Source organism: Schistocerca americana, chromosome 10 (genome assembly GCF_021461395.2).
Source record: "Schistocerca americana isolate TAMUIC-IGC-003095 chromosome 10, iqSchAmer2.1, whole genome shotgun sequence".
Lineage (NCBI taxonomy): Eukaryota > Metazoa > Arthropoda > Insecta > Orthoptera > Acrididae > Schistocerca > Schistocerca americana.
This window is the reverse complement of record NC_060128.1, coordinates 172,735,591-172,759,319: the sequence shown is the minus strand read 5'-3', so window position 1 is coordinate 172,759,319 and position 23,729 is coordinate 172,735,591. Positions and strand designations below refer to the sequence as shown.

Here is a 23,729-nt window from a genome sequence, read left to right as displayed (position 1 = left end):
TGAAGTCTGAGGGTATTTTGCCTGTCTCATACATCTTGCTCACCAGATGGTAGAGTTTTGTCAGGGCTGTCCCTCCCAAGTCCGTCAGTAGTTCTAATGTAATGTTGACTACTCCTGGGGCCTTGTTTCGACTCAGGTCTTTCAGTGCTCTGTCAAACTCTTCACGCAGTATTATATCTCCCATTTCATCTTCATCTACATCCTCTTCCATTTCTATAGTATTGTCCTCAAGTACATCGCCCTTGTATAGACCCTCTATATACTCCTTCCACCTTTCTGCTTTCCCTTCTTTGCTTAGAACTGGGTTTCCATCTGAGCTCTTGATGTTCATACAAGTGGTACTCTTTTCTCCAAAGGTCTCTCTAATTTTCCTGTAGGCAGTATCTATCTTACCCCTAGTGAGATGGCGTATTATCTTCTTGAAAAATGTTACTGTCATCGGGATACATAACCGTCACGAATGGGTGCGTGTGGTCTGCAACCAGTGTACGATACTCCTTGGTCGTCATGGCACCTTGCCGTGCTCTGCTGGACAGATGGAAGCCAAAGTGAATGTTCACCAGAGCATAATGGTGCCGCCGCCAGCTTGTCTCCATCCCACAGTACAGGTGTCAAGGAGCTATTTCCGTCACTGTTCGTCACCTGTTTTTCCAGTCTGCACAGCCTACGACGTCCGACATCTGTAATGAGAGGCGGCCACCAAACCAACGACGTCTGAACATGGTTTCACCTCTGTTTCGCCACGTGTTGAAGAAGCTCACCACAGCACTCCTCGAACAAGGGGAAGAAAACCAATGTGCACTCCGTGTGCATACCGGGGGGAGTCATTCCAGATGTGGAAAGGGTCCTTCCGGATGCCATGAAGGGTACAGGGTGCATCCATCTGCAGGTGGTCGCTCATGTCGGCGCCAATGATGTGTGTCGCTATGGATCGGAGGAAATCCTCTCTGGCTTCCGGCGGCTATCTGATTTGGTGAAGACTGCCAGTCTCGCTAGCGGGATGAAAGCAGAGCTCACCATCTGCAGCATCGTCGACAGGACTGACTGCGGACCTTTGGTACAGAGCCGAGTGGAGGGTCTGAATCAGAGGCTGAGACGGTTCTGCGACCGTGTGGGCTGCAGATTCCTAGACTTGCGCCATAGGGTGGTGGGGTTTCGGGTTCCGCTGGATAGGTCAGGAGTCCACTACACGCAACAAGCGGCTACACGGGTAGCAGGGGTTGTGTGGCGTGGGCTGGGCGGTTTTTTAGGTTAGATGGCCTTGGGCAAGTACAGAAAGGGCAACAGCCTCAACGGGTGCGGGGCAAAGTCAGGACATGCGGGGACCAAGCAGCAATCGGTATTGTAATTGTCAACTGTCGAAGCTGCGTTGGTAAAGTACCGGAACTTCAAGCGCTGATAGAAAGCACCGAAGCTGAAATCGTTATAGGTACAGAAAGCTGGCTTAAGCCAGAGATAAATTCTGCCGAAATTTTTACAAAGGTACAGACGGTGTTTAGAAAGGATAGATTGCATGCAACCGGTGGTGGAGTGTTCATCGCTGTTAGTAGTAGTTTATCCTGTAGTGAAGTAGAAGTGGATAGTTGCTGTGACTTATTATGGGTGGAGGTTACACTAAACAACCGAACTAGGTTAATAATTGGCTCCTTTTACCGACCTCCCGACTCAGCAGCATTAGTGGCAGAACAACTGAGAGAAAATTTGGAATACATTTCACATAAATTTTCTCAGCATGTTATAGTCTTAGGTGGAGATTTCAATTTACCAGATATAGACTGGGACACTCAGATGTTTACGACGGGTGGTAGGGACAGAGCATCGAGTGACATTATACTGAGTGCACTATCCGAAAATTACCTCGAGCAATTAAACAGAGAACCGACTCGTGGAGATAACATATTGGACCTACTGATAACAAACAGACCCGAACTTTTCGAATCTGTATGTACAGAACAGGGAATCAGTGATCATAAGGCCGTTGCAGCATCCCTGAATATGGAAGTTAATAGGAATATAAAAAAAGGGAGGAAGGTTTATCTGTTTAGCAAGAGTAATAGAAGGCAGATTTCAGACTACCTAACAGATCAAAACGAAAATTTCTGTTCCGACACTGACAATGTTGAGTGTTTATGGAAAAAGTTCAAGGCAATCGTAAAATGCGTTTTAGACAGGTACGTGCCGAGTAAAACTGTGAGGGACGGGAAAAACCCACCGTGGTACAACAACAAAGTTAGGAAACTACTGCGAAAGCAAAGAGAGCTCCACTCCAAGTTTAAACGCAGCCAAAACCTCTCAGACAAACAGAAGCTAAACGATGTCAAAGTTAGCGTAAGGAGGGCTATGCGTGAAGCGTTCATTGAATTCGAAAGTAAAATTCTATGTACCGACTTGACAGAAAATCCTAGGAAGTTCTGGTCTTACGTTAAATCAGTAAGTGGCTCGAAACAGCATATCCAGACACTACGGGATGATGATGGCATTGAAACAGAGGATGACACGCGTAAAGCTGAAATACTAAACACCTTTTTCCAAAGCTGTTTCACAGAGGAAGACCGCACTGCAGTTCCTTCTCTAAATCCTCGCACAAACGAAAAAATGGCTGACATCGAAATAAGTGTCCAAGGAATAGAAAAGCAACTGGAATCACTCAATAGAGGAAAGTCCACTGGACCTGACGGGATACCAATTCGATTCTACACAGAGTACGCGAAAGAACTTGCCCCCCTTCTAACAGCCGTGTACCGCAAGTCTCTAGAGGAACGGAGGGTTCCAAATGATTGGAAAAGAGCACAGATAGTCCCAGTCTTCAAGAAGGGTCGTCGAGCAGATGCGCAAAACTATAGACCTATATCTCTTACGTCGATCTCTTGTAGAATTTTAGAACATGTTTTTTGCTCGCGTATCATGTCATTTCTGGAAACCCAGAATCTACTATGTAGGAATCAACATGGATTCCGGAAACAGCGATCGTGTGAGACCCAACTCGCCTTATTTGTTCATGAGACCCAGAAAATATTAGATACAGGCTCCCAGGTAGATGCTATTTTTCTTGACTTCCGGAAGGCGTTCGATACAGTTCCGCACTGTCGCCTGATAAACAAAGTAAGAGCCTACGGAATATCAGACCAGCTGTGTGGCTGGATTGAAGAGTTTTTAGCAAACAGAACACAGCATGTTGTTATCAATGGAGAGACGTCTACAGACGTTAAAGTAACCTCTGGCGTGCCACAGGGGAGTGTTATGGGACCATTGCTTTTCACAATATATATAAATGACTTAGTAGATAGTGTCGGAAGTTCCATGCGGCTTTTCGCGGATGATGCTGTAGTATACAGAGAAGTTGCTGCATTAGAAAATTGTAGCGAAATACAGGAAGATCTGCAGCGGATAGGCACTTGGTGCAGGGAGTGGCAACTGACCCTTAACATAGACAAATGTAATGTATTGCGAATACATAGAAAGAAGGATCCTTTATTGTATGATTATATGATAGCGGAACAAACACTGGTAGCAGTTACTTCTGTAAAATATCTGGGAGTATGCGTACGGAACGATTTGAAGTGGAATGATCATATAAAACTAATTGTTGGTAAGGCGGGTACCAGGTTGAGATTCATTGGGAGAGTGCTTAGAAAATGTAGTCCATCAACAAAGGAGGTGGCTTACAAAACACTCGTTCGACCTATACTTGAGTATTGCTCATCAGTGTGGGATCCGTACCAGGTCGGGTTGACGGAGGAGATAGAGAAGATCCAAAGAAGAGCGGCGCGTTTCGTCACTGGGTTATTTGGTAACCGTGATAGCGTTACGGAGATGTTTAATAAACTCAAGTGGCAGACTCTGCAAGAGAGGCGCTCTGCATCGCGGTGTAGCTTGCTCGCCAGGTTTCGAGAGGGTGCGTTTCTGGATGAGGTATCGAATATATTGCTTCCCCCTACTTATACTTCCCGAGGAGATCACGAATGTAAAATTAGAGAGATTAGAGCGCGCACGGAGGCTTTCAGACAGTCGTCCTTCCCGCGAACCATACGCGAGTGGAACAGGAAAGGGAGGTAATGACAGTGGCACGTAAAGTGCCCTCCGCCACACACCGTTGGGTGGCTTGCGGAGTATCAATGTAGATGTAGATGTAGAACACTCGACAAGTCGCGCAGTTTCCGAAATGTTCGTACCGAGTTCCTGGTCCATCACAATCTGCCATCGTTGAAACTCAGATCGCGCGCCTTCACAGTTCTACAGACGGACAGCACGCCCACTGATACTATATGCAGCTGTGTCTGTCTGATTAGCAGTCATTTCTTGCCAGGACGGGCATGTATAGATGGTCGGTGGTATTTATGTTCTGGCTGATCAGTGCATTTAGCTCTTTTGAAGCAATGTCGCGCTCGCTAGTAATTTTATAAAAATTTAATCTCGTGTGTATCTGATTTGCACTTACCAGGTATCTCTTGATCGTGTCTCAAATGTTATTAACTAATTCACTTTGTTTTATGCATCACACCAATACTCGAGTTTCTTTGGTGTTGACGTTTCTACGCAGTTTTGGTAAGCTTCAAGCTACGCGATATTAAAAGTCACCAACTGGAATTAAACTGCTACAGGCATTCTCTTATTAGCGTTACTCTGTCTGCAAAAGCGTCAGTAATTTTAGTAAAGGAAATTATTTCTTCCGTCGTTGTCAGATGCATTTGACTATATTCTTTTGTTTATTAAAAACTGTTTTCCGAATTAACTGACTTCATCGTTGCGTCAAAGACAATATCGCAGCGAGGCGTAATATTATCGCGATATTTTCCGCTGCTGGGAGGAAATTCAAATTCAGATGCAATCATCCGCTTAACGGAGCATAGCAGGACGATGAGTAACATGTGGTGTAACTGGCTGACTTAAATTTTGTTCTGCCATCTGTTGTTGGATAGAAATTGTAGTTGTCGAAATCTCTGCAGCCTGGAGCATATGGTGTTTGAAGACAACTTTCTTGATAAGATTTATCGTACTGCTATAAATAATATTTAACATAAAAATTAACACTTACTTTTGCTTTGAGGGAATCATTATCGATAACATTAACTTATTCTTTACAGACGAATGGAAAAACTGGTATAAGCCGACCTCGGGGAAGATCAGCTTGGATTCCGGAGAAATGTTGGAACATGTGAGGCAATACTAACCCTACGACTTATCTTAGAAAATAGATTAACGAAAAGCAAACCTACGTTTCTAGCATTTGTAGACTTAGAGAAAGCCTTTGACAATGTTGACTGGAGTACTCTCTTTCAAATTCTGAAGGTGAGAGGGGTAAAATACAGGGAGCGAAAGGCTATTTACAGTTTGTGCAGAAACCAGATGGCAGTTATAAGAGTCGAGGGACACGAAACGCAAGCAGCGGTTGGGAAGGGAGCGAGACAGGGTTGTAGCCTATCCCCGATGTTATTCAATCTGTATATTGAGCAAGCAGTAAAGGAAACAAAAGAAAAATTCGGAGTAGGTATTAAAATATATGGAGAAGAAATAAAAACTTTGAGGTTCGCCGATGACACTGTAATTCTATCACAGACAGCAAAGGACTTGGAAGAGCAGTTGAATGGAAGGGACAGTTTTTTTGTTTTGGTTTGGTTTTAGGGCGCAAAACTGCTATGGTCATTAGCGCCCGGTCCGTGACTTAGGAAACAGTAAAAAACCGAAATTGAAAACCAGCAGCAATGGTAACAAAAGTCATAAAATTGGAGAAACTAAAAGCAGAAGGAAGGCTTAAAAATCCACTACAGAAAGGGGTTGGTTGTCCCCAAAAAAAGCTTCAAATGACTGACGTCATTTCACTGCCACTAAAAAACTTGAGAACGCGGTCGGCTGAGCGCGTGTCATCTGCTAAAATCGACGATATATCAGGCGATAGCTGTAGACAGGAGCGTAACGGATTAAAATAGGGGCACTCAATTAAAAGGTGTCTTACCGTCCACAGTTGAGAGCAGTGGGGACAGAGTGGGGGAGGATCGCCGCTTAAAAGATGTCGATGGCTAAAGAGACAGTGCCCTATCCGGAGTCTAGTTAAAATTACCTCCTCCCGACGACGCGTTCGGGAGGAAGAGGTCCTAGCACAAGGAAGAGCTTTCATGTCCCGCTATTTATTATGGGTAAGTGTCGACCAATGCGTGTGCCATAAATGAACAACACGTCGACATAGAACGCTCCGTAGATCGGCGAAGGGAATAGATTGAATAGCTGATCGAGGCTGCAATATCGGCAGCCTCATTTCCACAGATACCAGCGTGTCCCGGGAGCCAGAGGAACGCCACCGAGACGCCCCCCAGGTGGAGCAAGCGCAGACAGTCCTGAATCCGGTGGACCAGAGGGTGCACAGGATAAAGAGCTTGGAGACTGAGGAGAGAGCTGAGAGAATCTGAGCAGATAACGTACTGTATCCGCTGATGGCGGCGGATGTAGTGGACAGCCTGGAGAACAGCGTAAAGCTCCGCAGTATAAACCGATCGGGAAGCCGAAAGTGATTTGGGGTGTCGCCAACAATATAGGCACTCCCTAAACCTAACGATGTTTTCTAGCCATCAGTATAAATAAATGTGGCTTCCTTTATTTGTGCACATAGAGCAGCAAACGACCGACGATAAACAAGTGAAGGGGTACCATCCTTGGGAAATTGACAAAGGTCACGGAGCAGGCAGATCCGGAGCCAAGGCGGTGCTGTACCCCAAGTTGTCAAGAAGGTTTTAGGAAAGTGGAAGGAAAGAGAATGGAGCAGTTGACGGAAGCGGACCCCCGGTGGTAGTAGGGAGGAGGGGCGGCCTGCATACCCTAAATCCAAGGAGGCGTCGAAAAAAATGTCATGGGCCGGATTAGCAGGCATGGAAGACAGATGGCTAGCATAACGAGTAAGAAGGACAGCTCGCCGATTGGACAGCGGAGGTTCAACAGTCTCAGCATAAAGGCTTTCCACAGGGCTAGTGTAGAAAGCTCCCGACACTAAACGTAATCCACGGTGGTGGATATAGTCGAGACGCCGAAGAATAGACGGCCGAGCAGAGGAGTAGACTATGCTTCCATAGTCCAATTTCGAGAGCACTAAGGCGCGACAGAGGCGGAGAAGGACCACTCGGTCCGCTCCCCAGCAGGTACCATTCAGGACACGGAGGGTGTTGAGGGATCGCAGACAGCGAGCCGAAAGATAGGAAACGTGGGAGGACCAGCACAGTTTTCTGTCAAACATAAGACCCAAGAATTTAGCGACGTTTGAAAACGTAAGGTTGACAGGACCTAGATGTAAAGAGGGCGGAAGAAACTCCTTACGTCGCCAAAAGTTAACATAAACGGTCTTACTGGGGGAAAAACGGAAGCCGGTTTCGATGCTCCAAGAGTGGAGGCGATCGAGACATCCTTGAAGACGTCGTTTAAGAAGGCTGGTCCGTTGAGAGCTGTAGTAGATCGCAAAATCGTCCACAAAGAGGGAGCCCGAGACATCAGGAAGGAGACAATCCATAATTGGATTTATGGCAATGGCAAACAGTACAACACTCAGCACGGAGCCCTGGGGTACCCCGTTTTTTTGGGAGAAAGTACGGGAGAAAGTAGTGTTCACCCGCACCCTAAATGTGCGCTCTGCCATAAATTCGCGAAGAAAAAGGGGCAGCCGACCTCTAAAGCCCCAAGAGAACAGTGTGCGGAGGATGCCTGTCCTCCAACAGGTATCGTATGCTCTCTCCAGATCAAAAAATATTGCTACTGTTTGGCGTTTCCGGAGAAAATTGTTCGTGATATAAGTGGAGAGAGCAACAAGATGGTCAACTGCAGAACGATGCTTTCGGAATCCGCATTGGGCAGGTGTTAAAAGACTGCGGGATTCCAGCCACCACGCTAAACGGTAATTCACCATACGCTCCAAAACCTTACAGACCCTACTCGTGAGGAAATGGGGCGATAGCAAGAGGGGAGATGTTTGTCCTTTCCAGGTTTCGGAACAGGAACGACGATAGCTTCCCGCCATCGTCTGGGAAAAGTACTGTCGGTCCAAATTCGATTATAAAGGCGAAGGAGGTAACGCAGACTATGGGTTGATACATGCAGCAACATTTGGACGTGGATACCATCCGGTCCTGCAGCGGAGGAGCGAGAAGAAGAGAGTGCATGTTGGAGTTCCCGCAAGGAGAAAACAGTATTGTAGCTTTCGCGATTTTGAGAGGTGAAAGCAAGAGGTCGCACTTCCGCTGCACGTTTCTTCGGGAGAAACGCTGACGGGTAATTTGAAGATCTCGAAATCTCAGCAAAGTGCTGACCCAACGAGTTAGAAATTGCGACGGGGTCCACTAATGTGTCATGCGCGACAGTGAGCCCAGAGACCGGGGAGAAACTAGGCGCGCCTGAGAACCGTCGAAGCCGACTCCAAACTTCCGAGGAGGGAGTGAAGGTGTTAAATGAGCTAATAAAGAATTTCCAGCTTGCCTTCTTGCTATCGCGGATGACACGACGGCATCGCGCTCGGAACTGCTTATAGCGGATACAGTTGGCCAAAGTAGGATGGTGGCGGAAAACGCGGAGAGCACGTCGCCGCTCACGTATTGCATCACGGCATGCCTCGTTCCACCAAGGAACTGGGGGGCGCCGGGGCAGTTCGGAGGTGCGTGGTATTGAACGTTCCGCAGCTGTAAGAATAACGTCGGTAATATGTGTGACCTCATCGTCGACGCTGGGAAAGTGACGGTCATCGAATGTCGCTAGAGACGAAAAAAGTGTCCAATGGACTTGGGCAAACTTCCAGCGTCGCGGGCGCATATATGGCAGTTGAGGCTGCAGTCTAAGGACACATGGAAAGTGGTCACTCGAGTGTGTATCATCAAGAGCGAACCATTCGAAGCGCCGAGCTAGCGGAACAGTACCGACCGCAAGGTCCAAATGAGATAAATTTGTCGTGGAGGCAGACAAAAATGTAGGGACCCCAGTGTTGTGGCAAACTAGATCTGCTTGGTGGAAGACGTCTAGCAATAGGGAGCCACCCCAAAGCGGGTGGTGGGCATTGAAGTCCCCAACCAGCAAATATGGGGGTGAAGCTGACCAAGAAGATGAAGGAGATCAGCTCGTGCCATTGGTGAGGACGATGGAATGTATACAGTACAAAGATAGAACGTGTATTCGGAAAGGGAAAGACGGACGGCGACAGCTTGGAAGGAAGTGTTTAAATGGATTGGGTGATAATGGAGAGTTTCATGGAGAAGAATCATGAGTCCTCCATGTGCTGGAGTGCCTTCAACAGAGGGGAGATCATATCGGACAGACTGAAGATGAGGGAGAACAAAGCGGTCATGGGAACGCAGCTTTGTTTCCTGAAGACAGAAGATGACCGGCGAGTAGGATCGTAAGAGGATCGACAATTCATCCCAATTGGCTCGAATACCGCGGATATTCCAGTGGATAATGGACATAGGGTGAACAGAAAATGGAGGAGTGTGACCAAGGTCCCTGTCAACTCAACGACTGCTCTGAGCTTGCGACCGACAGCATGGAATGGCATTCAGCCGAAGGCAGAAGATCCTGATCCATAGGTTGGTCAGGAGCAGCTCCTGCCACCAGCGATCGGCTGGTTGATCGGCCGCCAGCAGTGCGCCTCGGCGACACAGAAGACGGCCGAGGGCGATTTCCGCCAGGTGGTGCTGTAGATGGGACACCCCTTGGCAGAGAAGGAGAGGAACTGTGTTTCTTTGTAGCCTTCTTGGAAGTATGATGTTTAGAGGAAGGAGGAACTGATGGTTGGGAAGTTGCTGTACGTAAAATCTCTTCACGAGTATGCTCTTTTTTCGGAGTCTTGGTGTCTGACTTTTGGGCTCGAGATTTAAGAGAACTCGACGAAGGGTGAGCCAGAGAGTGGGCAGGCGAAAGTGGTGAGGTTGAATGGGCGATCTTTGCGCTGGCCGATCTGACGATCGTGGCACTAAAGGTGAGGTCGCAAGTCTGCATGGCCGCCTCCTTTGTTGGCCGAGGAGAAGCAAGGACAGTGCTGTATTTTCCTTTCTGAGGCACGGTGGGCTGTCGACTGGCGAATAATTTTCGAGCAGCAAAGGTCGACACCTTTTCCTTTACTCTAATTTCCTGGATGAGCTTTTCGTCCTTAAAAACTGGACAATCTCGAGAGGAAGCAGCGTGGTCACCCATACAGTTGATGCAGCGAGGGGATGGAGGTGGACAAGCACCCTCATGGGCATCCTTGCCACACGTAACACATTTGGCCGGATTGGAACAGGACTGGCTGGCGTGATTGAACCGCTGACACCGATAGCAACGCGTAGAGTTTGGGACGTAAGGGCGAACGGAAATTATCTCATAGCCTGCTTTGATTTTCAATGGGAGTTTGTCAAATGTCAAGAAGACAGTGCGGGTTGGAATGATGTTCGTGTCAACCCTTTTCATAACCCTATGAACAGCCGTTACGCCCTGGTCAGACAGGTAGTGCTGAATTTCTTCGTCAGACAATCCATCGAGGGAGCGTGTATAAACGACTCCACACGAGAAATTTAAAGTACGGTGCGGTTCCACCCGGACAGGGAAGGTGTGTAGTAGTGAGGTACGCAGCAATTTTTGTGCCTGGAGGGCACTGTGTGTTTCTAACAACAGGGTGCCATTCCGTAATCTGGAACAAGACTTTACAGGACCTGCAATTGCGTCGACACCTTTCTGAATAATGAAAGGGTTGACCGTGGAGAAGTCGTGACCGTCAGACCGAGAAACAACAAGGAACTGTGGCAACGATGGAAGAACTGACTGTGGCTGAGACTCAGTGAACTTACATTTGTGAGTACGTTTGTGAGCAGACATAGTGGAAGGTGAGGAAACCATTGCGGAAGAATCCCCCATGATTACCGGCGTCTCCGATGGCGCGCTCCTCCCTTGTGGGGGCCCTCTCTGAGGGCACTCCCGCCTTAGGTGATTGTTCACACCTCAGGTCACACCTCCCAACAAACGGACGAAGGGACCAATTGGCACTTTCGGAAGGTATCAGCTCGGGTAATCACCCCTCCCTGGGCTTGGCCGTTACCAGGGGGTACGTACGTGCCCTACCTGTCTACCCGGGGCGGGGAATTACGCGTTACCCCGTCACCGGCTACGCATGGAAGTGCGTGGGTCGGCCTTCAGACACGCACAGGGATGAAGAAAGGGAAAGGAAAGAAGAGAGGTCTCAAACGCCGCAGCTGAGAAAAGGGTAAAGAGAAGAAGTAAGGAAAAGAGAAGGACGAAGGAAGGATGAAGACATACAAGCAAGGAAGGCGAAGAATGCGGTACATTTACAAGCGTCCGTCTCCAGACGTAGGCACAAACCATACTCCCAGAGGGGGAGAAAGGGAAGGAAAGAGCCAGAGGTGAGGAGGGGGCGAAGGTGGGGGATGGGGAAGGATGCAGAAAGGGAAGGTATGCAGCCCGGAAAGGAAGGAAGGCCACATTAGCTCAGGGTCCCGTGCTCGCTACGCACGTATCCACACAAGAGTTGTGGATCCCCTGGGGGGGGGGGGGGGGGGGGGGAATGGACAGTTTCTTGAAAGGAAGGGTATAAGATGAACATCAACAAAAGCAAAACGAAGATAATGGAATGCAGTAGAATTAAGTCTGGTGATGCTGAGGGAATTAGATTAGGAAATGAGATAAAGTAGTAAAGGAGTTTTGCTATTTGGGGAGCAAAATAACTGATGATGGTCGAAGTAGAGAGGATATAAAATGGAGACTGGCAATGTCAAGGAAAGCGTTTCTGAAGAAGAAAAATTTGTTAACAACGAGTATAGATTTAAGTGTCAGGAAGTCGTTTCTAAAAGTATTTGTATGGAGTGTAGCCATGTATGGAAGTGAAACATGGACAAGAAGAGAATAGAAGCTTTCGAAATGTTGTGCTACAGAAGAATGCTGAATATTAGATGGGTAGATCACAAAACTAATGAGGAGGTATTGAATAGAATTGGGGAGAAGAAGAGTTTGTGCCACAACTTGACTAGAAGAATGGATCGGTTGGTAGGACATGTTCTGCGGCATCAAGGGATTACAAATTTAGCATTGGAGGGCAGCGTGGAGGGTAAAACTCGTAGAGGGAGACCAAGAGTTGAATACACTAAGCAGATTCAGAAAGATGTAGGTTGCAGTAAGTACTGGGAGATGAAGAAGGTTGTACAGGATAGAGTAGCATGGAGAGCTGCATCAAACCAGTCTCAGGACTGAAGGCCACAACAACAACAACAGCATTAACTTCCAAATCTTATTAAAACACCAAACATTCCTGATCGCAAGGATTTATTAAAAACTAAAAAGCACATAAAAGTTTTTGATTTTTGTTTTTTAATAAACTCTTCTGATGAAAACTGTTGATTATGTTAATAATCTAGCAGGTCCTTGTAAATCTCCAGTATTGGTTTCAGAAGTTATCAGTACCAAATATTTGATATGTATGTTTTATTTTCGATATTCCACTGTATAATCCAATAGAAATTACATAGAGGTATTCTGTATCAAAGAGAGGGAAATTTTTGGACATCACTGGCAAGCAACTGTTTTGGTACTCCATCATCCGCAGCAAACACAGAAATATTGGTTTTGTAAATAAAAAAAAACACCTTTTGCTTGCTGCAATGTACTTTATTTTCTCCAGACACGTTTCACCTTTTACTTTAAGGCATCTTCAGTGGAATGTAGAATGACAGTTTTGTTTTGATTTTGTGCAGGCAAATAAATGATAACTTACAGTTCTTTGCGTTTTTAACTGGCATCTGCGTTTTCTTTCATCTTGTCACATGCTGGAGGTCATATTGTAACTCCACTTACGAAACGTAAGTGTGGTGTCCCCGCCAGACGCCACACTTGCTAGGTGGTAGCTTTAAATCGGCCGCGGTCCATTAGTACATGTCGGACCCGCGTGTCGCCACTGTCAGGGATCGCAGACCGAGCGCCACCACAGGGCAGGTCTCGAGATACGGAATAGCACTCGCCCCAGTTGTACGGACGACTTTGCTAGCGACTACATGGACGAAGCATTGCTCATTAGCCGAGCCAATAGTTAGAATAGCCTTCAGCTAAGTCAATGGCTACGACCTAGCAAGGCGCCATTAGTAACATTGCATGTTTCTAAAGAGTCTCACTTGTATCGCCACAATCTCCAGATGTACCAAAAGGATGGATTAAAGTTAAGTATTCCAAAAGCTACGTACTTTTCTTTATAGCATTCATTACGTATCCTGTTACAGACCCATCTCTTGCCTGCGTGAACTAAACGCGTGCCTTTCGGCTACTTCCGTGGCGTGGCTGTCTTGCTACGCCACAACAATAAGTACTTTTTTCCACGTTGCTAACTTTTTTCTTCAGAATTTTCGTTTTCTTTGCGCTTATTGCTGTGTGTGTCGTTAACCAGCCCCACTGGTAGAATGTTGAATGTGAGTATAATAGCTGTCACAGAGTGGTTAAAAGTTCTAATGTTATATTTGGTTTAAGTGTTATGCGGAAGTGCTCGTGGATGAGTGAGGGAAAGGGATTGGGTGGTATTATTATAATAATAATAGATACCATCTTTCCTAAAGTCTGAGTTCATCGCCACAAAAGCTGACACCCAAAACTTTACTACAAAATACGGCCATATCAATAGAGTCCCATATTTTAAATACTTAGGTGAAGTCCTTGAACCTATGGAGCGAGAGACAAAACATTCGCCTCCAAAAAGTAGAGAGAGCCTATGGAAGCATCAACAAGGTGTACAATAAATAATGCTTGTACAAAAACATTAAAATTAGGCATTATAATACAGTATTAAAACCGGAAATCCCATACGCCAGTGAAACCCTGACAGTCCACATAATAGGTGACCTAAAAAATTTATTAAAGGAAGAACGTAAAATCATCAGAAAGATACGAGAGCCAAAGAAAACTGAAGAAGGCTATATACTAAAATCTCGTCAGACAACTGATGCATGGGGGCTTAATTAAATATGATTGAAAATATTTTTAGTTGCTGTAAGTCCGATTACGCAAGTCTCGTAAACGGTTGGCCCTGACTAGTATTATTACGCTATCTGACTGCAAAGAACAACAACAAAGAATGAAATGAAAATTTTCGTTAACACAATTAATTAATTAAGTCCCCAGCAACTATGAAACCTACGAAACCAAAGCACAAGTATAACTGTTCTGTATGTGGAAGTATGACTCAACGCACATCTGGCACGGTTCTTCTTCAACAAGACAAGAATTTTTAAATACCAATTTTACTGACGTGATAAAAGAAAATTACAAATACTATAATTGCGTAAGGAAAGCAGAATTAAATTCTAATACAAGAACACACGCCAGATGCTTTGTTGACTGAACCTGTAATGACACATTATTTAGGACACTGAAATAATGAGAAAAAAAGAAACGGAGTTTGTTACCTCATTTATATTGATGAAAATCACTCTAATCCTTACAATATATCTCCACACCGACTCTCTACTATCACATCTCAACAAGACTCTTCAGTATCACATCTCAGCAAGCACTGCGTACTAGCACATCTCAACAAACACTCCTCACTACAACATCTCAGCACAGACTACCCCGAGTCCTCGACAGGCACTGACTACTACGAGCTCTCGACAAGCACTGACTGCTACGAGTTCTCTCCAAGCACTGTGGAGGCGGCAGAATAATACTCTTTGGCGCAATCTCTGGCGCAGTGGCTCAGTGTAGCCACCTTTCACTGAGAAACTGTCAAACCCTCATTTGACAAAATAACATTACAAAATTAAAATCAGATCCAATACACGGATTCCAGACCAAAGTAAGAAACACACTGAAAAATATAGATTTTATACTGGCTAACACAGAAAAAAGCTGATACAGAATAATCACACTGCATTTGTCCTCTGAAGCCAACCAATGATACACATTATAATGCAGATAGCCAAAAACAATGGTTACACTAGTAACATAGGCACAAGCTAAACGACAAAATTAAAAGAAAAAGAAAAATACGAAACCATAGACATCAACACAAGTAAACCAAAGATAATTACAGACACTCAGTACCACAACAACTACACAGAATAATCAGGAAAACATAAGAGAAGGCACAATATGGTACACAATGACATACAAACACAAACTCTCACATAAAATCACCAACATTTTCAAAAGACAGGGCATAAACGTAACACACACAACAGACAATTCTATCCAAAAAGACACACTAAAACTGACAAAAGACATAGACATATGCCAGAAAGCAGGCATATATCAATTACAGTGTAACACTTGTGATGGCAGACACACAGGACAAACAGGCAGAACGTTCGACGTGAGATACAAAGGAATTATGATAGCCTGGAAGTATGGGACATACCACTCTACTTTTGAAGAACATCTAACAGAACGTAGTCACAAGCTAACATCTAGAAAAGACGACACGAAAATAATTAGAATCGATAATAAAAAAACACTTTCTTATCCTACAAGGAAATTACCACACAAAAAAAGCAGAAAAGAGAATCCTATTCGATGACCAAGTATACATAACAAATAACTGACTGTTTGAATTAGTAGATAGGATAGTAGACTAGCACTCCAACAGATTATCATCATCTTAATAACACCAGCCAACCCTTTTCTGCACACTTCTCCATGAACTCCTCCACAAAATATTCAAACAAAAATTCTAATCAGCTGTACATCAAAGTTTTCAACCATTCTCTCACAATTATTACATTCCTATTCAACTATCTACAACTCGCCCGCACTAACCACACACACACACACACACACACACACACACACACACACACACACACACACACACGTCGTTGCGTAAGTAAGACGCTTCTTCATATCTGATCCTCAAGTTGAATTTTAATTCAGTCACCAATTCGAAAACCCAGTATCCAACTACTAATCTGTCTGGCAAAAATAAGTGCCCTCTTTTCATGTCATCCTCTCTTAGTGAAATGAGCGTTTGGCGTCATTGGCCGGGAGGTCCCTTACGGGGCAGGTCCGGCCGCCTTGGTGCAGGTCTTGTTACATTCGACGCCACATGGGGGCGACCTGCACGCCGGATGGGCATGAAAGACATGAAGACAACAGCCAGTCCCTGAGCGGAGAAAATCCCCGACTCAGCCAGGAATCGAACCCGGGCCCGTAGGACGGCAACCCGTCACTCTGACCACTCAGCTATCGGGGCGGACATCCCCTCTTAGTAAAAAGAACAGATATGAACTGACGAAATAGGCGAGGGAGACCGCTAAATCACCCTATCATAACCCCAAAGGAAATTGGTAGGCCTGTTTTGACAACACTGGCTGAAATCCTAAAAAGCAACATCCCCGTAATTTTGCTGATCTACGCAATCTAATAACACTAGAGTGCATTTTAAAACATTATGTTAGATGATTTGTTGAAAGTAGGTGTCCTTGGATAAAATATTTATGCTGATTCTAGGAATAACTTACATTTTGGCAGTCACATCAGGTTTATAGACAAAATAAGAAGTAATATTTTTGATGACTTTTGAACGCACAAATATATTCAAACCGTATTTCATTCACGGTGAGTTTGTAATCAAAACATATTTAAAGAATGAAACACATTTAAAAAAACACACTACAGGGCTCCCCTAAGTCATTTTGTGGATATATCGGGTAAAAACGAGAAGTCAGCACTGTACCATTAATTTTTAAGCTTTCTCTTCTTTGACTTCCTTGCAGATCCTTGTATATTAGGACTATCCCTCTTCAACATCCAACAGTAGTTGGTCATCATAGCTCGTCTCCATCTCCTTAGTGTCTTGGTAAAAACGTTCACCCTGTTTTTCACTGTAATGTCTCAATATTTCCGGAAAGTGATCGATATTTAAGTGCAGAAAGTGGACTTTCACATTCATGTTACAACCCTCTTCTTGAAATTTTGCAACATTTTTTCCAACAATGGTCTTGTAATTAGGATCTTTGTTATTCCCCTGAAAGTTCTCAGTAACTGACTGCTAGGCTGTTCTACATCTTATCTGTCATCTTCATAGTCTATCAAAATCTTCATCCTTCATTAATGTCTTTGAGGACCAACAAAAATTCCAGCTTTCACTTTCCTTGTGTGATAAAGGTACTCTAAGCAGGGTCGCCGTGTGATAGAGCCTTAACAAATTGCTTCATCAAGCCCAATTTTGTGTGTAGTGTTGGAAGCAAGATTTTTTGTTCTGCAAGCGATTTATGCGGTATATTCTTAGACACAAAATTTCTCTGCTCTGGCCCAACTCACACACTCCAATGTCTTTGCCTTGCTCGACTGTCCCATTTGCATACAAAGCAAGCATTATTGTGAACTCATCTTGTTGTCCTAATAGCATTCAGATAACCTTGAAGTTACTGCAGATATGCCATTTGGGTTCCTCATACTGGATACTTGTTAAGAGTACCTCCATGTTCTCATACGTCTCCTCCACTTGAACTGAATGGGGCACGGGAATAAACCCATACACGTTCCCATTATGCAGTAATACCTCTTTCAGGTTCCTTGATGATAAGTAGAAAAAGTCTCCACTGAATAGGATCACGTTCAATGTCATAGAAGTGACTTAACTTTTTCCTCTAATTGCAGTAAGCCAAGGATTCGTTCTGTGAGACTAAAGGAAGTAGTCCTTTCTCTATGTATTTATCATGAGTAATGTGTTCATAGATATATAAGATTCTTACTTTTTAACCAGGAGCCAAGTAGTCCCGCACACTCCTTAAGCAAATTCAAATCTCTTACGAGATCATGAATTTCACTCTGCGAGAACAGTTGTGGAATAAAGTCGCATTCAAGCTTTAGACATCATTACAGTCTTCAGTAACTGTATCAACTTCATTTTCATCATCGGCTTCTGCCACGTTCTCTAAAACCGCTGGAGGAGCAACCAGATGGCTGGATCAATCCGTGGATATACAATCTGTTACAACTGAAACAAATGAGCCGTCGGTCACAATTATTAGTCTTATTAATCAGGTTTAAACACTTATAAGAGTGCCTTCATCAGAATTTCAACGTTTATAGTGGCCTACAACATAATTACAAATTAATGGGTAAAGAAATTTTTTTATATAAAAGTGTAAGTCCTGACTAACAATACGAGACAGAGACAGTACTTACACGTCACAGATAAAATAAATAACAGGCCAGAAGGGCTTCATCACAATTTTTTTTAAAAAAAGAATGCATGAAGGCGAGCCACTATGGGTTGCTCATACCTGTACAGCCACCGGTAGGTATTTTAATTTATAAAAGGTCACTGAACCAAGCAGCCATGTTGAAAAAGAAAACAATGTTTTTTATTTTTTGAATTATACCCCTGAACATTAACTAAACACAAAACAGTCATTAAGGTGATTCTTAGGCTCCTCCATACCAACGCAAATGACATGCATGTTTTCTTTCCTTTTCTCCACAATCTTAATCCTCCAACACAATAGCAGCAAGCTGGCGCCCATCCCTTGTCCTGGTCACCAAGTTTCATTTTAAAATAAGCGTGGTAAACTTTATTCACAAATTCTGCAACTGCCTCTTAAGCACTGTATAATTTCTACAAATATAACAGAAAACATTTGGGTTGTTCACACACTTGAGTGTAGACATTGCCGTAACTACAAACAGTAGCTGTCTTAAATATATAGCATAATCACAATACAGCACTTCTACTGCAAGCCTATGTGACAAACAACACTTTCAAGGCCACACAGTAACAACTATTATTAACAAGTGTAACATGTAACAGCCTAAAGGAATACAGGGCCGTATTGAGAAATTTCCCTCCAACAACATGCGTAACCTACAGCAAAATTACATATCATTAAAGTCAAATTGTGGAGAAAGTGTATGCGTCAGGAAAAAACTGAAAATAGATTTGGAATGAGCATAAAAATTTGAGGGAGTATCACATATTAATTCTCAGTCATCAGATACCATGCAGACTAGTGTAATCAATGAGTGGTCTCAGTGGTATATAGGATACTTGAAGAAAACCACGTCCCCTTCAGTCACAAATCGTGATTTTATTTAAATGCAAGACGCATTTCGAACCCTGGGATGCCATCGTCAGGTTCTTGATAAGTATACATCATTTTTCAAATTTAGACTAACACACGCCAAGATTTCTTATTTATGTCCATACGACCACCTCTGAAAGTTGCCTACGCTACATTCCTAGCAACAACAGTACCGGTACACGTAACTCACTGTCAGACGTTTTGGAGAGGGTGTTACCGGGAAGTCATGCGTTGCCCGATGTTAACTTGCGCTCGTACACATCCTGCTACATTACTGCCATGCTGGCCGCGAAGCAGGACTTCCCCTGCCAGTTCACTTTTCAAGGGTCTAATCCAGGTGTTCACAAACCCTCAGTCCAGTATGAGGTGGAGCTCTTCATGTTGGAACCATATCAGTTTGAGATTAACAGATGGATGTTTTCCAGTACATTTATTCCACTGTCAGAGCTATCGGAACTGTTTTCGCTTCTACCTTTACACTCCTTCGTTCCCACTACAGGGATCTTTTCCCCAAATTAATTCATTTGTCCGTCTCCATCATCCTCGAAAGCTTGTAATATGTCGGAATCACCCTGTGTACATACCTTTACAGGCGTGGCGCATATAACTTTGACGGCCTGCAGCGCCGTTGGATGACGTTTCCCGACATGGGTTCCTATTCTCAACATTATGTACTCATTCCCCTCTACAAGCCCTTCAAGTTTGTAACTGAAACTTCCGAACACCATGCATAAACACTTAGCGTCCTACAGCACACTTGTAAGCGCAAGCATGCAAGAGAAAATCAATATGTAAACAGGGGCGATGGCAAGGGGGGGGGGGGGGGGGCGCGCTATGGGGGCTATAGCCGCCCCCCCCTCCAATGTAGTATCATATTAAGGATAAAATGACTTCAGCGAATACACAGGGTGATTCAAAAAGAATACCACAACTTTAAAAATGTGTATTTAATGAAAGAAACATAATATAACCTTCTGTTACACATCATTACAAAGAGTATTTAAAAAGGTTTTTTTTCACTCAAAAACAAGTTCAGAGATGTTCAATATGGCCCCCTCCAGACACACGAGCAATATCAACCCGATACTCCAACTCGTTCCACACTCTCTGTAGCATATCAGGCGTAACAGTTTGGATAACTGCTGTTATTTCTCGTTTCAAATCATCAATGATGGCTGGGAGAGGTGGCCGTAACACCATATCCTTAACATACCCCCATAAGAAAAAATCGCAGGGGGTAAGATCAGGGCTTCTTGGAGGCCAGTGATGAAGTGCTCTGTCACGGGCTGCCTGGCGGCCGATCCATCGTTTAATACACCACCTACCAGGAGGTTTAACACCATACTTCGAAATGCACGCTGAACAACTGTCGTCGATTCACTTCTGCCGTACTCAATAACACAAAAAGCTTTCTGTTGAGCAGTCGCCATCTTAGCATCAACTGACGCTGACGCCTAGTCAACAGCGCCTCAAGCGAACAAATGTACAACTAAATGAAACTTTATAGCTCCCTTAATTCGCCGACAGATAGTGCTTAGCTCTGCCTTTTGTCGTTGCAGAGTTTGAAATTCCTAAAGTTGTGGTATTCTTTTTGAATCACCCTGTATTACTTCAACAGATTGAGACACACTTTTTATAATTATGCAGCAATATGGGTTGCAATGTATTTCATACACATTTTAACAAAAGAATAAGAGCGGCAAATAGGTTACTGTCTAAACCAATAAATATCATTTAACTTAAAATGGGCGTCTCCCCCTTATACAGCTGACTCCAGGCAAAAACCTCGAAATCGCCGGCCATCTGCGTACAATCTTATTATTTTCCAGGGCACACACATTCTGTAGACACGTTTTTACCCTGAACTCCAAAACAGTTACCAAAAACTACTTTAAGCAACATCAGATTTTACCATTGTGCCCCTGGAGAATCCCAACTCTCCTTTTGTTAGGCGATATTCCATTCCCCCTCCCCATGCCGCCATTAGCCCCAACGCCCTTGACCGACTTCTAGAATCCCCCCTGGATTCAGAGGTGCTATTTATGTACATATAAACAGGTGTTGTTATATAAAAGATACAAAGACGATAGTTCATTAATTAAATGTAGATGCTATTTCTAAAGCAACTGTTTGTCTAAATATTGGGCGTAACTATTGTAAGGTGGGCATGCCATTTTGATTTTTGTAAGTTATCGATGTGCACGTCAGAGAGAGAGAGAGAGCAAGTTAAACAATCTCTGGTCCCGTTGTGGCACTGTCTGTCTCTGAGCGTAGTTTAGGTGGGGTAGGGGATGCATGTATTCAGTAGTACTATGTTAACTTGTGATTATATCTGTTAGATGAAGAAAGATTGATTGTAAAGGACAGCAAGGACAAATACGACGTATATACTTAAAAGCGCACTTCGCAGCTAGTTTGTGGGAATGATTATTGTCAGCTAGATAACTTTGATCACTTGCTCAGAGCTGAGAGTAACACCACCCCACTTCCACAAGTCATGCTTTAACATATCAACTGATTAAGCTGTTCGGTTTTATAGAAGTTCTCTGTTAACATCGTACCCTTTTTAAAACATGGTTCACATTCCAGAATGAGATTTTCACTCTGCAGCGGAATGTGCGCTGATATGAAACTTCCTGGCAGATTAAAACTGTGTGCCCGACCGAGACTCGAACTCGGGACCTTTGCCTTTCGCGGGCAAGTGCTCTACCAACTGAGCTACCGAAGCACGACTCACGCCTGGTACTCACAGCTCCCCCAGGCTGTGGCTAAGCCATGTCTCCGCAATATCCTTTCTTTCAGGAGTGCTAGTTCTGCAAGGTTAGCAGGAGAGCTTCTGTAAAGTTTGGAAGGTAGGAGACGAGGTACTGGCAGAAGTAAAGCTGTGAGTACCGGGCGTGAGTCGTGCTTCGGTAGCTCAGTTGTTAGAGCACTTGCCCGCGAAAGGCAAAGGTCCCGAGTTCGAGTCTCGGTCGGGCACACAGTTTTAATCTGCCAGGAAGTTTCATGGTTCACATTGTTAAGCGTAGTATTGTTCAGACCAATGTTATGTGTGAAGATCACACGAAGTTTTGCTTAATCTTTTTGAATACTTGCTTCGTTCTAAAATCGTTGTCTTGGAATATCGGTTCATAGGAACAGTTACCCTCAGCACACCACTGCTTAAAGAAGGTTGATCATTACGCATTACCACATTCCAGGTATCCAACAGTTCGAGTATTGTTTTGAAATTTTACTTAAAACTAGAAATCTATCTTAGCCGCTGCTTGCTTGCTGTTCGCTGTTGCACTTTCGAGAAATCAGCAACAATGTTGTCAAGACGCGAGATAAACGGAAATTTTGATTAGAGCTAGATAATTGTTCTACTTCAAACAATCCTATCGGAGGAACATCTGCAACTGAGCATTATACCAGAGATTGAAAATATCGCTACAGTTGTAAGGTTCTTCTATTTAACACACGACTGGTTTCGGGCTGTTATACGCCTATCTTCAGGTGTCGTAAGTTGGTGCTGTGAACCCGGTGTACTCGTCCAGCGCGGCGCTCGGAGTCACAGCACCAACATCTGAAGATGGGCGCATAAGAGCCCGGAACCAGTCATGTGTTAAGTATAAGAACCTTACAACTACAGCAATATTTTCAAGTTCTTTTCTATTTAAGTTGCGTGATTAACATAAATACATGTTGTATTTGGACCAGCTACAGTTCATTCTAAATTAGAAATATATTAATACCTTCAGCTGCTGACGGGCATTGATATATATCAACGGGGACAGTTGAAAATGTGTGCCCCGGCCGGGACTCGAACCCGGGATCTCCTGCTTACATGGCAGATGCTCTATCCATCTGAGCCACCGACGACACAGATGAACAGCGCGACTGCAGGGACTTATCCCTTGCACGCCTCCCGCGAGACCCACATTCTCACCTTGTATGCCCACACACAACACTCGTAGTGTCTCACCCCAACACACTCATTACTCGTGGAAGACATTCTTACCAAGTCCCGTAAGAGTTCGGGGAATATGTGTGCATCCGCACAGAAGAAGAAGGTCATGGCAGGTATTGCCAAAACTATATACTTATATGGAAATGGTGTCTGTTCTTTCGGACATATCCATATAAGTATACAGTTCAATCTGTTTAGTTAAAGGTTAGCATACGATTTAGAGTTGGATAACTATTTGTGAGTACGTAATTTCGTTAATACGTAGACTTTTTATACAGTGAGATGTAAATTTGCGGAACATTCCATACAGAATCATTTAGTGGGGAACTTACACTATATGTTATGAGATGATTGTACAATTAAATATTTGTTCTTTTTAAGAAAAAATAAACATTTAAAATTCCTGAAAAACCTGCGGCTGTTAAATTGTGCGGAGTGTGCGCTGATATGACACTTCCTAGCAGATTAAAACTATGTGCCCGATTCGGCCACGAAACTGTGATCTTTGCCATTGGCGGGCAAGTGCTTTACCGACTGAGCTACCCCAGCACGACTCACGACCCGTCCTCACAGCTTTACGTCCGTCAGCTACTCGTCTCCTACCTTCCAAACTTCACAGAAGTTCTCATGAAACAATTCTTCCACACTGTCGCTAAGCCGTATGTCCGCAATACGCTTTATTCCAGTAGTGGTAGTCCCGCAAATTACCCAGAAGAACTTGTGTGAAGTCTAGAAGGTAGGAGATGAGGTACTGGCGGAAGCAAAGCTGT

At 44.2% G+C, this 23,729-nt stretch overlaps 1 non-coding gene across 1 annotated transcript; it reads right to left on the bottom strand.

The window, feature by feature from the left end:
• Positions 1-22,797: 22,797 nt before the first annotated feature.
• Trnat-ugu lies at positions 22,798-22,872 on the bottom strand. The gene has a single exon. It is a non-coding gene; the product is annotated as a tRNA-Thr (tRNA).
• Between the last annotated feature and the right edge of the window lie 857 nt (positions 22,873-23,729).